Below are 17,631 nucleotides of genomic sequence, written 5' to 3'. Positions count from 1 at the left end.
TAAAACCGTTGGCCGAAACGAAATTGTACATTTTTATCATAAATAATTTCGTGAGTTGCCATAAATAAACGCGAAATTAGACCTACCCATGACAAGTTAAATGAGTTCGTTAACAAAATTTCTTTAAAATCAAACGAAGATTTCGTTTGTGACATGTTTTCATGTTCATGGGAATAAAAATTCTTTGTGCGTACTATAGATGTTAAAAAAATATATTGATGATTTCGACATACCTTTTTGATAATATCGCTGCAAAATGTGTCGATGGAATTTTTCAATTTTTTTACAAAATCGTTCAATTATTGTGGGTACACACAAAAACTTAACCTTTTCGCAAACTAGTGTCGCGATCGTTGCTATCTATTTATAATCAAGGACTGACCACGGTATAATTTATTTCATCTGTCATCACCTACTTACATATATCGAAATGGTTTAGAAGGTACAATAGCGGTACAATCCATTGCGCTAGTAGAGTCATGAGAATTGTGACAGCTCATCTAAAGTTGAGGTTAAATTGGTCTGGAATTGGGGTGAGGAATGGTAGTGAATAATCGGTGGATGGCAAAAATTACAAAACTTTATACCGAGGATAACTCGATCAACTCCTTAGTGACATATGATTGATTTAACCATGGATTAATGGCGTTTTCTTTTCTTGTATAAAATACGCACTTTTTTGCATTTTGCCCGGAAAATGTACTGTTTAGATTCTTTTCTAATTCATTTGAAAGAACGCATATCTTTTTAAATCCTGGATACTGAATTCTTTGGCCTAAATTGCTGGAAAGGAATCAGGACGAACCTTTGGAACTATAGTAATTCAGAACAATTCCATTTGTTTCGGTGCCACTTTTACGACAAACATGTTTTCGCGTACTTTTTAGATATCCGAAACAATAGCGCTGCATGACGCTTTCAGATGTCTTGTTCCACTAAAGACGTCACCGGATCAGTTGTTCCACAAAAGATTAAATGAGCCCTAATTTTATTTTGGTATCAATTTGCATGCTTCAGTTACATTTTTTTGGTAATGTCTCATATTCTAGTGTTTTAAAAAGGTCGTCAAAACTTGATCACCTAACTCCTCGCTGCCAAATTCAACTTAGACAAAAAGTGGCAATAACAAAAGATAGCAGAATATATCGATAAACAGAATATAAATTAGTAGCGATAGACGAGAAACGACGACGTGGGTGAATTCAAAAATAGGGATAAATTAAACTTCATTTTACGAACATCAGCTGATTGTTTTATAGCCAGCAAGTAATTGGTACAAAGTAATCGCCGCCAGAACTTCATTGCACAGGTGTTCTAATCTGATCAACCAACAGTCACGGAAGCCGTGATGGACTAAAAGAAATCAGAGTACTCATTTATCCAGGACATCTCCAAAAATATGCAAATAAGTGAAATCTTATATTTTTAATGTATCAAGTTCTTAAATAGTAATAAATATTTACTGATGGTGGTGATGTGCTTATGATACTTTATCCCTTTAATTTTACAGTTTTCGACAAATTAATCACAATAAATTGCTATTGTGGCTCGAGTAAACGTAAACCTTCTCAAAATGCAATCTGGTAACACCGACGCGATTTGCACTGATGAGATGTTCTGGATAGATTACCGGTGCCACAATAGTCTCGATAGCCCATAGAAATATTGCATCGAGTACTAAAAGAAACCAGGCCCAAAATTAAAAATTAATGTAGTAAAGTTTAATAAAGAAAGCGATTCTTTGGCACCAGGTACACCAACCAACTCATTGAGCATTTCTTTCGTTAAAAATCAAATATTTCACATGCTTAATTTTTTTATATAAGGGCTGTTTTCTTTTTGCACTGGATACAACATTTGTATGGGCTATCCAGAACATCGTTGCACTGGTGTTCTATCCAGAACATCTCACCAGTGCAAGTCGCGCCGATCTTACCAGATTGTGTTTTGATAAAGTGACGCTTCATCGATTCACAATAGCACTTTATTGTGACTAATTTATCGAAACACATGTAATTCAAAGTGGTATAATATTATCGCGGCAGTAAATATTTATTACTAATTGGAGCATTTCATACATTAAAAATGCAAGATTTCACTTCTTTTCTGTGATTGTTTTTAAACAGCTGATGACAGTGTTGCATATTTTTGGAGATGTCCTGGATAAACGAGTACTCTGTTTTCTTTTAGTCCTTCACGACTTAGGGTATACAGTGCTAAAAGAAAACAGCCCTATAAATAGCTATTTTTTTCTGAATAAATCTGCTTTGCGGTCTCTTTTACTATGTCCATCCAGTAGTGCATAAGAATACAGGCCAGTATTTAAAAATTAGAAATCCTTATATTACTTCACTTTCACTCTAAATAAATTAATATCACATCTACTACAAGATATAAAGTTCCTGTTCCATCCATTTAATTTTTTATTAAGACTTTAATAAGCCATTAATAATTTATTAATAATAAAAATACAAGCAGGTTATTTACATGAAACCGGTTGATTTATCTGTAATAAAATCTTAACAAAAATTCAAAAAACCTAAGCAAAAAGTGTAACAAAACATAAGAGCTCAGAAATATGCCGTTTGAATATATGACAGGTTTTGGTGGAATGTGATTAAGAAATTAATTAGTTAATTTAATTATGAACGTTCATGGGTATACACCTCTAACTAAGCACTCCGATATCAAAAAAAAAAAAAAACAAAAAACAAATACAGGAGAGCTTAGTTAGAGAAAATATACAAAATTTGAATATTTTGTATATAAAACATGAAAGGGCAAATTTTAAATTGGATTATAATTAAAGTGGTCACCAGATTGGAATATTAATATCGGAAAGAGGCTTAACTCAAATTTAACATTGATCACGTAGGCCACCATCATTGTGAATGGATTTTTTTTTTATAATTTTTCTTTGATTTTCCCAAAAAAAAAATCGACTAGACTTAACGGAGGAAAATATGAAAAATATTTTTCGTTTGTTTAAATTTAAACATTTCGCATATATAAAACCAAAAAAAATAAACAACAAACGAAATTACGAAAACTTAATTTTATATGTCATAATTTGCGTGGGTAGGGGGGTTAGTTCATTCAGTCCATTGGTATATTTAGTAACCGCAAAAAATAGCCACTCTTAGCAGGCAAATCCATATAAAAAATTTTTCCGTTTTTTTTTTGTGAGCACAAAAATGCTTAGAATTTTCATAAATTAGCAAGAAAAGATCATTTTTAATGTCATGTTGGAAAACATATTCATATTTTGTCTTCGGAAAGTGGTGTAAACTGGTCAAACATTTGTTTGCTGAATTCGTGTATATGTTCTTCAAAATGTTTGTCTGAGGAAATACGAAATATTGGTCTACACAATTTTTTTTCTTAAATGTGGGCATGTGTGTATTTATTCAAACCAATATGAAATGAATAGAAACCATTTTGAATACTACAATACAAATTTCTCACATGTCCTATTTCCCATAAAATACAAATGTTAATCGTCATTTCTATCACCATTTTATAAATCTTTTCAAAATAGAAATATGCTTTTCAAAATACATTTTGCCAAATTAGAAATAGCTCTCGAGCAAACTATCACCCATGGGATTAATGAAATTTAGTAATGGGATTAGTTGACAAACATTGTAGGTGGTTAGAAATGTTTAAATTATTTGCCACGAGGAAACTATAGAGAAATGAAATATTCATGGGGTTCTTGTCTCAATTCTACGAGAGAAAAGAGAAAAAAAAATTGATCGTGTGTTTTGCTCAAATGGGTACTATTGATAGGTAATCAATCACAATGATAGTACAACTAGTTAAGGTGCTGTTACTATTATCACAATAACATCCACGTCAGATCATAGACCAAGAAAATGTATAGATATCTTTCTTCGTCTATGGTCAGGCGCAACAGAGAGAATGAAAAATAAAAGGACGAAAATTTTCCTTCTACAAAAGCAACAAATATCAACCGTATAGATGTCGCACAATGCCTGCAGCTTTGGTATTACCGACGTTGCGGTCGAAGCGCAGTTTTGATAAACTGTTTATAAAGGTATCGGCAGTTATAATTTCAAATTGTCTGCCAAAAAATTTAATGCAATGAAAACATTACAAAGTAGGTTTTAAATCCTATTTTCTTTACATTTCGTAAAGTCGGCAGAGAAATGAACTGGGTGACGCCGACGCAAACTGTATGATATTTGATATTGAAGCACCGACAAAAACTGCATGGTATTAGAGAAATGTTCCTCATGAGTCATGACTGCCACCTACTGACGCAGTTTCGTTCTCTTGTGTTTTTATTCTTTCTGGGCACAATTCAGTTAAGGTTGCTTGTTTTACCAGACATTTTTATTATGGGCCATAAGGTGGCATCTCCGAACCAGCCGAGTACACATTTTAGTCATTAGGCTAGACGACCATTAAAGCGGTATATAAAGGCAATAATATACAAAATATAATATACTCAGAAAAAATTTAACCAACATTTTTCCCATTAAAATTTCCAAATATTCAATTAATTTTTTAATTAAAACAAAAATGATTCACAAAATTGAATTGCATTATTAAATTTTTTATTTTTTATAAAAAAATAAATTAAATTTAATGAAAATATAAATTAAACTTATGTAATCCAAATTAAACTAATATTTTTTTTTTAATTTCATCAGTTAAAAATAATTTTCTTTAAAATAATTATAATATACTATATTAAAATAAACTATTTTTGAATAAATTTAATTGGTTTTAACTAATAATTATTATTTGAATTCAATTAAGTTATATTATAATAAATTATTTATAATAAAATCAAATCAAAATTTTATAAATTATTATAGTTAAATATATTTTACTTTTTTATTTTATATTTAAATCAACTAATACTAATACTTACTATAATTGATTGGATTCGATTCAATGAAATTAAAATATCCCAGCAAAAAAAGCGTCGCCAAAAAAGTAATGAAAATGTTCTTTTTGGATCCGGAAGTGGTGCAAAATTGACGCAGAAGCGATGAATTTAACATGGGCTTGTCATAGGACGGAAGTTCTCCATTTCAACAGCCGTTGCACTGAATTTGCATCACTTCTTTAGGTGTGATCCGAATTCAATGTTTTGGATGTAAATTAAAAAATTCTGTGATATTTTGTCAAATAAATAATTTTTATAATTTTTGTATAATTTTTAATGGATTTTAACGCTTGTCGGAAACGTTTGACCTCAAATATTTTCAAAAATTCACAATTTTTTCAGATCGAATTTAACATTTTTTTCGACAAAATTTAAATAATTTGTACCATAATATGAATTCTTTAACCGTTTTTAACCAATTTGAAACAAAAGAAGTTAAAACTATCCATTAAAAGTATGAAAAAATCAAGTTATAAAAAATTGAATTTAAAGAACTTCCTGGGTAGTTAAAATAAAGAGCATCATTGGGAGTTCATCTTCTGGAAGCGCTTTTAAAGTTGTGCCTTTGGAAGAACTTCCAAATTTTTTTGCTGGGATATTATTATATGAGGTAAATTTATTTCAATTCAATAAATTTATATTACAATAATAAATAAATAAAAATAAAATGTTTACAATTCAATTAAATCCAAATAAAATAAAGTTAGTGTTTTTTTAATAAATAAATTCCCAGCAAAAAAAGCGTCGCCAAAAAAGTAATGAAAATGTTCTTTAGAAGCGATGAATTAAACATGGGCTTGTCATAGGACGGAAGTCCTCCATTTCAACAGCCGTTGCATCACTTCTTTATGTGTGATCCGAATTCAATGTTTTCGATGTAAATTACAAAAAAGTCTGTGATATTTTGTCAAATAAATAATTTGTATAATTTTTTATAATTTTTAATGGATTCTAACGATTGTCGGAAACGTTTGACCTCAAATATTTTCAAAAATTCACAAGTTTTTCAGATTGGATTTAGCATTTTTGTCGACAAAATTTAAATGATTTGTACCATTTTATGAATTCTTACTCTGTTTTTAACCTATTTAAAAAGAAAAAAGTTAAAATTATGCATTAAAATTATGAAAAACCCAAGTTATAAAAAATTGAATTAAAAGAACTTCCTGGGTAGTTTATATAAAAATCATCATTTGGAGTACATCTTCTGGAAGTGCTTTTAAAGTTGTGCCTTTGGAAGAACTTCCAAATTTTTTTGCTGGGATAGTTATTGAATTTAAACTTTACGTAAATTCACGTAAATTAATTTAAGTTCAACTAGATTGTATTACAAAACAATTACATTTTTTTATAATTAAATTAAATATTCAATAAAATAATTTAAATATATCATAATAAAATTCATTTTATTTGAATAAATTTAATTTACTCTAACTAATAAATATCATATTACTTGAAACAAATATTATTCAATTAAGGTAAATTAATTTAATATTTTAAAATAAATTATTTATAATAAAATCATATATAATATTTTGATATATCAATTTTGATATATCAAAATTATATAAATAAATATATTTAAATAAATTGTATAGTTTTTGGCTAAATCAATTAATACTTATTGGATTCAATGAAATTAAAATTAATAAAATTAAGGTAAATTTATTTAATTTCAATTAAATTGTATTCAATAAAATCAAAATAAAATAATTTTAGTTTTTTTTTAAATAAATAAATTGTTATTGTTGAATTTAAACTTAGTTAAATTATGCTAAATTAATTTAAGAGGAATTAGAATGTATTAAAATTTGCTTTAATTAAATTAAATCAACGTAATATCAAAGTTATTTATTTAATTAAATTAATTTTTTTAACTAAACTAATTTTTATTATTAAATTAAATTGAATTACAATAAATTAGTAATAATTAAATTTAAGTAAAATAAATAAGAAATTTAGCTATTTTAATTTAAATTAAAATATATTAAATATATATCAATATCAAATAAATTAATGCCAATAAATATAATAAATAAATTGTATTAAATTAAAAAAATAACTTCTTCAGGGTTCTCCCCAGATGCTTAATTCTTCCATTGTTAAGGTTTCAGTGATCCCTTTTGTCTTAAGTGTTCAGAAAAAATTAAGCAATTTAATAATTACCCAGATAGAGATCATTGCATCCGCTTACCTTATACTTTCCGCTTACTTCAACAATCAGAAAAATAATATCCCTTAACTGCAAGTTGCTTATATTATTACAAATATACATGACTCCTATCCTTCTGCTGCCAAAATGATGTCAGTAATTTATATGCACACATCCAAAGTTTTATGGTCACTAACACTGATGGTGAGGAAGATCAATGATTATGATGAACATGATGGCAAAAAATAAGCGAATGGATTGGAATTCGTTCAGTTGCCAAGTGTATTTATGTTAAGATTTTCGGAAACTTAAGAAAGTGAGAAAGTATGCTTCTCATCACCTTTGATTTTGACATACGATCCCTGAGTCTGTTTCGCTAAATCAAAACGCATTGTTGCCATACACAACTTTTGGAGGTTATTGATCAGAGGCATTGGGAATCAATGCCTTTTGGTTTTATTTTTTTACTAACGGTAATGCATTTCAACGTATTCTTTGGCCTCCCACCAGAGATATGTGAACTCATTGGCTACCATAATTTTGTAGAAAAAACAAAGGCGTTTATGTTTGCAATAAATTTTAGTTTTTTTTTTTGTTTTGGTTTGGTTTTTGGATATTCTCTTCCTCGTTTACTGTTCGAGGTAATCTCGTACAGTGATCATGTTGTCGTAATGTGTTCATGTTTCTTTGGCCAGGAACATCGTGTAACATGAGCCACCAATTGACTTCTGTTAATTTGATTGAATTATTACCCAAAGATGGTTAAAAACCGATAATGATAACTGGATAACAAACCGTTGCATTTTTTTTTTGGAGCCCGCAAAATTTGGAGTGAATCATTTCAATGGACGATGGAAAATTCCTTGAATATTTCTTCAGCATCTTGGTGCTGGAGTAAATGATGAATTGACTCAAAATTAATGTTTCCATTTATCATTGATGTAATAAAAGAGGAACTCCACTATATATGGGGAATCATGATGGAATTGATTGCAGAGTATGAAAGCAGGGACCGAAGTCGCACCTACGATTTTAATCGACGACAACCATTTTTTCCTAATCAAGGCCTTATGCGATTACAAAATCATTTCTGTGAGTGAAGAAATTTGAATTCAAACATAATTGGATCATTAAAGTTCGGGATGGAAATTTAAAAAAAAAATCTCTAAAATCCCATAACAATCTTCCATCTGAACTTAGTTAATGTGTAATCATAACAATAGCGATAGGCGGTAGGGAAAACATTTTTCCTCGAAGAACAAAAATTTGCTCCAAAATTAATTTAAAAATTATTTTCTTCAATCGAAATTGTTTTCTTTGGAATTGTATGCATTAAATCATAATAAACTTAATATAATAAAACTTAATTTAATTTAAATAAAAATTGTTGGACTCCTTATTGAGTACACTCCAACAAAAGTGAACTCTCTATTTCACTAAAGCCAATTTAACTGTATTTTAGTTCATGGAATTATTATGTTTGGAGAAAGTTTCCTTTATTCTAATAATTTTTTGTGTACGTTTGTTAAATTAAGTAAAACCGAGGAAAAAATATACTCAAATATAAAGATTAACTAAATTCGTGTCTTCCACAAAATAGTTCAGAATTTCTTTAAATTTGTAAATTTTACCAAAAATGCGTCCATCATGAACTTCGTATGTCACTAAAGACATTCTTGCAATTTTGAACTCCAAGTTTTTCCTTCCAACTACAAAATTTTCTTTAACAAGTGAAAAAACTTAGTTATGTCTAATAAATTTTCTTGAATTTGTCGAAGATATTTACTTATTTTTATGACATCGGCGTGACGCCAACGTTTGTAATACTGTTTAGTTAAAATTTTCTACAAATATTCAAAATTTTCTAAAATTAACCGAAAGTTTTCTTCCTGGTGGGTTCACTGTTTTTTCAGTGTATATAAATATTGAATTGACATAAAATAATATAAAAAAAAATAAAAAAGCCGATAGCCTAAGTTGCTAGTTGCTTTTTTTTTTGTTGTATATTTATTATAATTTGTAATTATAACAAAGATTTTTATAAATAAATAAAAAATAAAATTAATTTAATTTAATGAAAACATAAAATATAAATTATAAACTCAATTTATATTTTATGTTTTCATTAAATTAAATTAATTTTATCCAAATCCACATTAAAATAATATTGTTTTAATTTATCCAAATTAAAATAATATTGTTTTAATTTAATCAGTTAATTAAATTAATGTAAATTAATTTAAGTTCATTTGAATTGCATTACAATGACTTGCATTACAATTAATAATTCAAAACAAAATAATATTAATTTATTCAAAAAAATTAATACAATAACCTTATAGACAAAAATTCTTTTTTTTTGTTTCGGAGTGTTTTCAATGTTTTAAATATATCATATATTAAAAATGTAAGATTTCTCATTTTTTGGGTGATTGTTTTTGAACAGCTGACGACACCGTTGCACATTTTTGGACATGCCCTGGATAAGTGAGTACTATGCTTTTTTAGTGCGACACGGCTTGGATATCCAGAACTAAAAAAACAAGCCTATTATCGTTGTGTGTTTTGATTATATCGATTATTAAATTAATGTAATATTGGATAACCATTTTGCATAAATAATAGTTTGAACGGCCCCTAATGGCAGCCACCACAATTATGTCAATATATTACTCTTCTCCAGCAATCGCAAAACCACGCGAAGTATGAATTATTATTTAAATTAAAATGACTTTTTAAATTAAAAAAATATTTAAATAATCTATAGAAATATTTAGCATTTTTATGTTTATTTAAGATTTTTATGTTTCTCTTAAAAAAAAACAACAATTCCATAAATTATTTTGGTTCTTTTTCATGTCATAATGTGTGAGGTGCTGTAAAAGCTGTTCGAAATGATTAACGACCAAAATTTGGGACCTGGTCATAATTTTGTTAACTTTAAAAATATTTCCAAAATCAACAAGAACATAGGCGTACAATCTCGTACAATGGATGAACTGGTGAGAGTGATTTACTAAGCGGCTCGTGTACGAAATTATGTCTTTATATCAAAGTAAAATGTATTTTCGCTGTTAGAGTTGTTTTTTTTTCTCCGATTCTGTGGAATTTAAACGCAAAACTGGAAAAGAAATCCATAATCATACAGTGACACAGATTTTTTTATATGAATCGAAAACGTGACGCTGACCACGCTGGGCGTCCGATCATATATTGGTGCTATACATACCTTTTAATATATACGCGTAATAATTCATAATTCATCTCTCTTTTATTGGCACTATTTCAAAGTTTGTAATAAAAGACGATTTATTGATATTCCCTCAAAATGCCGCAAAAGGTGTCAAAAGCAAAAGAAATAAGAATTTTTCATTGCCGTCGACGATCGAACATGGCAATCAAATAAGAAACAGAAAAAAAAGTACATAGTTTTGTTGTTGTTGCTGCTGTAAATAAGAGCACACAAATATCGGGCATTAGGCTACTGGGTCTACAGATGGATTAAAAACTGTAATACAGACAGAATAAAAGTAACAGCGCAAATCAACTCCCAACGACTGACGTCTTTACCCATTCGCCATCTCGCGGCAACGTCGCACATTGCGATATGACATATGGCGAAGAACGCTTATGATTATGCTTTTGTGTAGGTATGCGTTTACGTGTTTACATCGCTTAAATTAGATTAAGTCAATATAAGATTAATGGCATAAAATCATAAAAATTGTCTTACATTTTTGTTGCCACGTAATAAAAAAATAAAATAAAGTGATATGAAGAGAATCTGTTTTTATGACTTTGTCAAGGGGAGTGGGGGGGGGGGTCTTCTTCCTTTATGTTAGTTGCCGCAGTTGTTAACCAATATTGGAAATCTTGAAAGCTTAGTTAACGGGTTTGTTTAAACATTGGTTGTCGTAGTTTTATTACGATTTTGTTGGGAAATGTTTGATTTTATGAATCTTCCTGGAAATCAAGAAGACATGAATGAAAGTTTTCTGAAGATCTTACTATTGGGAAACTTTTAGGATGGTGTTATAATCATGTCATCTGATTATTATCTTTATAGATGGACTTTAATAATTAAATAAAATTAAGAGAAGTTTTAGTAAAAACATAGCCTGATAATTGAGCTATTTCATATCTAATATCAAATATCAACCTGAAAATTCTATTTGATCTTTGATTTTCATCTTAGTTTTAAAATAATGTCATGTTTAGCTCTAATTGATTTTTATTATCGTCAACCACGAAAAGAAGTCTTTTTAAAAAAATTCATTAGTAATTTCTGAAAAAGGTATCCCAATAAAAGTCCAATAAGCTCATGGCTAAGGGTTTTTATAAAATCTCCTAGAACTCGTAGAACAAATTACAGTAATCCCTCGATTTACGTCGTGATTGGTTCCGGAATTTGAGGTCGTTAATCGAAACGATGTAAACCGAATTAAAAATTGTTCATACTTACTCCTAAGTACATTTATGTATGTATGGGCGTGTACATAATAAAAAAACTTCGAAACTAAAGGTAATTCAGTAATTTCGGTAAGAATTTCAGAAAAAAATGTTTCCATGTCATCATCGTTGATACTTATTTTACTTATGAAAGGTGTTTCTGATAAAGTGGGCAAAAAAATCGACGACGTCAATCGAATGGCGACGTAAATCGAAGTTTGATGGAATAAAAAATTTGACGACGTAAATCGAGGGATTACTGTATGTGTGTCTCAAATGATCCTATTGTACAAATAAGTGGGTAAACATAATCATAACGACTGGCGTTCGGCGAACAATTCCTTCATTTTATCTCTTATGACAAGCACAATGTACTCAATATAACAAGTGTATACGGCCGTAAGTTCGGCCAGGCCGAAGCTTATGTACCCTCCACCATGGATTGCGTAGAAACTTCTACTGAAGAATTACTTGGGTTACGGTAACACTTGCCGATGGCAAGGTATCTTCCTAACACCGTAATATATACCACATAGTCCATACGTGGTATATATTAAACTAAAAAAGGCCGATTAAATACGTATATAATTAAGTTCAAAGTTTCTATAGAAATAAAATTTTGACAAAATAAAACTTTTGCAACATTTTCTATAGAAGTAAAATTTGGAAAAAATTTTCTATAGAAATAAAATTTGGAAAAAATTTTCTATAGAAATAAAATTTTGACAAAATTTTCTATAGAAATAAAATTTTGACAAAATTTTTTATAGAAATAAAATTTTTACAAAATTTTCTATAGAAATAAATTTTTGACATTTTCTATAGAAATAACATTTTGACAATGTTTACCATAAAAATAAAATTTTGGTAGATTATTTTTGGCTCGAGTGGCAAGCATGAATATGAACCGATATGGACCAATTTTTGAGTGATTGGGGATCGGCTATATATAACTATAGACCGATATGGACCAATTTTGGCATGGATATTAGCGGCCTTATACTAACACCACGTTGCAAATTTCAACCGGATCGGATGAATTTTGCTCCTCCAAGAGGCTCCGGATATCAATTCTGGGGAACGGTTTATATGGGGGCTATATATAATTATGGACCGATATGGACCAATTCTTGTGTGTTTCTTAGAGACCACATTCTAACACCTCGTTGCAAATTTCAACCGTATCGGATGAATTTTGCTCCTCCAAGAGGCTCCGGAGGTGAAATTTGGGGATCGGCTTATATGGGGGCTATATATAATTATGGACCGATATGGACCAATTTTGGCATGGTTGTTAGAGACAATATACTAACATCACGTACCAAATTTCAATCGGATCGGATGACTTTTGCTCCTCTAAGAGGCTCCGGTGGTCAAATCTGGGGATCGGTTTATATGGGGGCTATATATAATTATGGGCCGATGTGGACCAATTTTTGCATGGTCATTAGAGAACATATACCAACAACATGTATCAAATTTCAGCCGGATCGGATGAAATTTGCTTCTCTTAGAGCAATCGCAAGCCAAATTTGGGAGTCCGTTTATATGGGTGCTATACGTAAAAGTGGACCGATAGGGCCCATTTGCAATACCATCCGACCTACATCAATAACAACTTCAAGTCGATAGCTTGTTTCGTTCGGAAGTTAGCGTGATTTCAACAGACGGACGGACGGACGGACATGCTCAGATCGACTCAGAATTTCACCACGACCCAGAATATATATACTTTATGGGGTCTTAGAGCAATATTTCGATGTGTTATAAACGGAATGACAAAGTTAATATACCCCCATCCTATGGTGGAGGGTTTGAAAATCAAATTTTTATTTCAAAAACTTTGGCCGATAGCTTCTAGTGCTAGTGCCCGTTTAAATAAGTAATTAATTTGTAATTATAATAAGTTAAGTAATAAATAAATGAAAAACTTATTTTGGCCATATCTCCTTAAATTTGGACCCTAGAGCCAAAAGGACTTTAATTTGTGATCACCACCAAAATATTTAGAATTCCATTAAAATGATTTTTTTTATATGAAAAACTTTCTTCTAAACTAAGCATTATAGACGTTTTGTCAAATTAAAATTCATTCCCTCTTGGGTAAATATCACAGTGTTGCCATTTGTTTTTAAGTTTTTAAATTCATCACGACATAGAAAAAAAAACTTTGTTTGGCCTGGAAAAAAAAACAAATTTAACAAAAAAGAAAACTTTGTTGGTCTACAATTTTTATACACTTCAAATTTTACAGGCAATTCTTTTTTTAAGTTTAAGCCCGATATTATGTTTGCATAATAGAAAGGAGAAATTATTATTAATCTATTCAGTTATGTTTATGTACAGAGTGAAACATTTCACTATGTTCTACCTTGACCTTCATAAAGGGTGATTCTTTTGAGGTTAGGATTTTCATGCATTAGTATTTGACAGATCACGTGGGATTTCAGATATGGTGTCAAAGAGAAAGATGCTCAGTATGCTTTGACATTTCATCATGAATAGACTTACTAACGAGCAACGCTTGCAAATCATTGAATTTTATTACCAAAATCAGTGTTCGGTTCGAAATGTGTTTATCGACAAATTTTGTTCAGCGATGAGGCTCATTTCTGGTTGAATGGCTACGTAAATAAGCAAAATTGCCGCATTTGGAGTGAAGAGCAACCAGAAGCCGTTCAAGAACTGCCTATGCATCCCGAAAAATGCACTGTTTGGTGTGGTTTGTACGCTGGTGGAATCATTGGACCGTATTTTTTCAAAGATGCTGTTGGACGCAACGTTACGGTGAATGGCGATCGCTATCGTTCGATGCTAACAAACTTTTTGTTGCCAAAAATGGAAGAACTGAACTTGGTTGACATGTGGTTTCAACAAGATGGCGCTACATGCCACACAGCTCGCGATTCTATGGCCATTTTGAGGGAAAACTTCGGAGAACAATTCATCTCAAGAAATGGACCGGTAAGTTGGCCACCAAGATCATGCGATTTGACGCCTTTAGACTATTTTTTGTGGGGCTACGTCAAGTCTAAAGTCTACAGAAATAAGCCAGCAACTATTCCAGCTTTGGAAGACAACATTTCCGAAGAAATTCGGGCTATTCCGGCCGAAATGCTCGAAAAAGTTGCCCAAAATTGGACTTTCCGAATGGACCACCTAAGACGCAGCCGCGGTCAACATTTAAATGAAATTATCTTCAAAAAGTAAATGTCATGGACCAATCTAACGTTTCAAATAAAGAACCGATGAGATTTTGCAAATTTTATGCGTTTTTTTTTAAAAAAAAGTTATCAAGCTCTTAACAAATCACCCTTTACTTTGTCTACATAAATAGGCAACTATTGAATGTGTTGGTTTATTGAACCCTATTAATCATAATCTTTATGGTGTCTTTCAACGATAAGACACCTATTCCTAAAATAAAAAAAATATGATACGAATGCTAAAGGATTATCAAACTCTATTTACAAAATAAAAAGAGACATTTCTATTCACTTGTGATACAAATTGCTTAGATTAAAAAAAAATCTTATCAAGTATCAAGATTATGATGCGATTTATACAAAGTCATATAATGTAGAATAAAATCAACAACAAAAAATCTAAACCTGACATTTGCTTTAGTACTTAAAATTTTCAACACATTAAAGTAATTGCTGGCCTCATAAACTACAATCACCTTTAATTTCGACCTCGATCTCAGTGAAGGTGGTAGTAGGTGGACATAAAACGAAGAAGAAATCAAAATGAAATGCATTTCACCATTGATGCTAACACACATTAAGCAAGAAACAAAGTAACAGGAATAAAACGAGGAAGAAAATTATCTCACGAGTAGCAAGAAAACAGTTAACTAGCTAGCAACGGTCGTATTGGTCATTCATTTGAACATAGTCGAATAATCAACGTTGATGTTGTTGAAGGAAAATAGTTGACAGGATAGCTGACATTGGCCCACGCAAACCACATACACACAATCACACATACCCTGGCTAAAACACATTGACATGCAAAACGAGAGAGAGAGTATAGAAAATCTTTGAATAGATTTGTGGAGAATACTCAAAACGGAAAACACTCATAATGTTGTTCATATAAATAATAATAAAACAGCTTAACTTGTACCACTAAAGCACAAGGAAAAAAGAAAAAAAAACGCACAACATATAACAATACCATAATTTATGTCGAAAACTAATGAAGATGTGTAAAAAAAGCATTTTGTTTGTGTGGGTCGTTATGAGGTGGGGTGGGGAGCGGGTGAATGGGTTAAACACTGGTACAAAAGACAGCAATGACAAATACAATCACCATCAGCTGACAAAACATAACATTTGTAAAACACCGCAGAGAACACAGCGAGAAAAGACCATAAAAATAAATTTAATCGAAGCATTTACACATCTCAATCTAAACTATATCGTCAAGAGATAAAAAAGAGATCTCCTTAAAACCTCCACCTTCCCTCAAAACAAAAAAGAGAACATGAATAAAATACGAAAAGTATATTAACAGTGATGTTAGGGGAATTAGGTCACCAGGCTAACAGAGCCATATAAAGGGTGATTTGTTAAGAGCTTGATAACTTTTTTTTTTAAAAAAACGCATAAAATTTGCAAAATCTCATCGGTTCTTTATTTGAAACGTTAGATTGGTCCATGACATTTACTTTTTGAAGATAATTTCATTTAAATGTTGACCGCGGCTGCGTCTTAGGTGGTCCATTCGGAAAGTCCAATTTTGGGCAACTTTTTCGAGCATTTCGGCCGGAATAGCCCGAATTTCTTCGGAAATGTTGTCTTCCAAAGCTGGAATAGTTGCTGGCTTATTTCTGTAGACTTTAGACTTGACGTAGCCCCACAAAAAATAGTCTAAAGGCGTCAAATCGCATGATCTTGGTGGCCAACTTACCGGTCCATTTCTTGAGATGAATTGTTCTCCGAAGTTTTCCCTCAAAATGGCCATAGAATCGCGAGCTGTGTGGCATGTAGCGCCATCTTGTTGAAACCACATGTCAACCAAGTTCAGTTCTTCCATTTTTGGCAACAAAAAGTTTGTTAGCATCGAACGATAGCGATCGCCATTCACCGTAACGTTGCGTCCAACAGCATCTTTGAAAAAATACGGTCCAATGATTCCACCAGCGTACAAACCACACCAAACAGTGCATTTTTCGGAATGCATGGGCAGTTCTTGAACGGCTTCTGGTTGCTCTTCACTCCAAATGCGGCAATTTTGCTTATTTACGTAGCCATTCAACCAGAAATGAGCCTCATCGCTGAACAAAATTTGTCGATAAAAAAGCGGATTTTCTGCCAACTTTTCTAGGGCCCATTCACTGAAAATTCGACGTTGTGGCTCGTTAGTAAGTCTATTCATGATGAAATGTCAAAGCATACTGAGCATCTTTCTCTTTGACACAATGTCTGAAATCCCACGTGATCTGTCAAATACTAATGCATGAAAATCCTAACCTCAAAAGAATCACCCTTTATATGTAAGACAAGATGAGAAGTAAATTGTCTCTCGTCAATCCATTGTGGGTTTATGCCAATGAAAGGGTTTCATTGGTTCACCATCTTCCCTAGCAAATTTATGAGTTTTCAATGGCCATAATTTTTATGATCTTGTTTGGATTTGTTTTTTAAGAAAATTACCTTTAGAAGCAGCGGAAAATATGCAAAGCCTTAGTTATCGTTGTCAAACGTGATGTTAACATACGATTTGGGTCATGATTGTTGGTATTTTGTAAATATGTCACAATGTTTACATGCTAAGGTGATTGTTAAAATTATTGTGATTGGATTATATATGCAATGAAAGTCTATGTAAATTGGTGTGAGGTTTTGTAGAAATTTCATTTGTGTGTAATAGCCCTGTTAGTTAGTTTAGTACTACATGCAAGTTTGAAATGGGTTATTTAGGACTATAATTATAGTGGTGATTTTTCTATTCACAATTGGAGCTTATTGTGAATGTATTGTACCATTAAATTTAATAAAAAAAAATAGAAACGTTTAATGCAGGGATGGAAAATGTACTTTTTTTCAATACTGGGTAGTACCGTAGTACCCTCGCAAATGATTTCGTACCTTTCGTGTATACATTT

At 30.9% G+C, this 17,631-nt stretch overlaps 1 protein-coding gene across 1 annotated transcript in view; it reads left to right on the top strand.

Moving 5' to 3' along the window:
• Positions 1 to 17,631, top strand: part of bnl (fibroblast growth factor branchless) — a 302,142-nt gene that overhangs the window by 51,103 nt on the left and 233,408 nt on the right. The gene's annotated exons all lie outside the window — the stretch shown is intronic.

The sequence above is a fragment of the Haematobia irritans genome, chromosome 1 (assembly GCF_050003625.1).
Source record: "Haematobia irritans isolate KBUSLIRL chromosome 1, ASM5000362v1, whole genome shotgun sequence".
In the NCBI taxonomy this organism is placed as follows: Eukaryota; Metazoa; Arthropoda; class Insecta; order Diptera; family Muscidae; genus Haematobia; species Haematobia irritans.
Note: the sequence above shows the minus strand (reverse complement) of the source record. Positions and strands in the feature narration are given on the sequence as shown.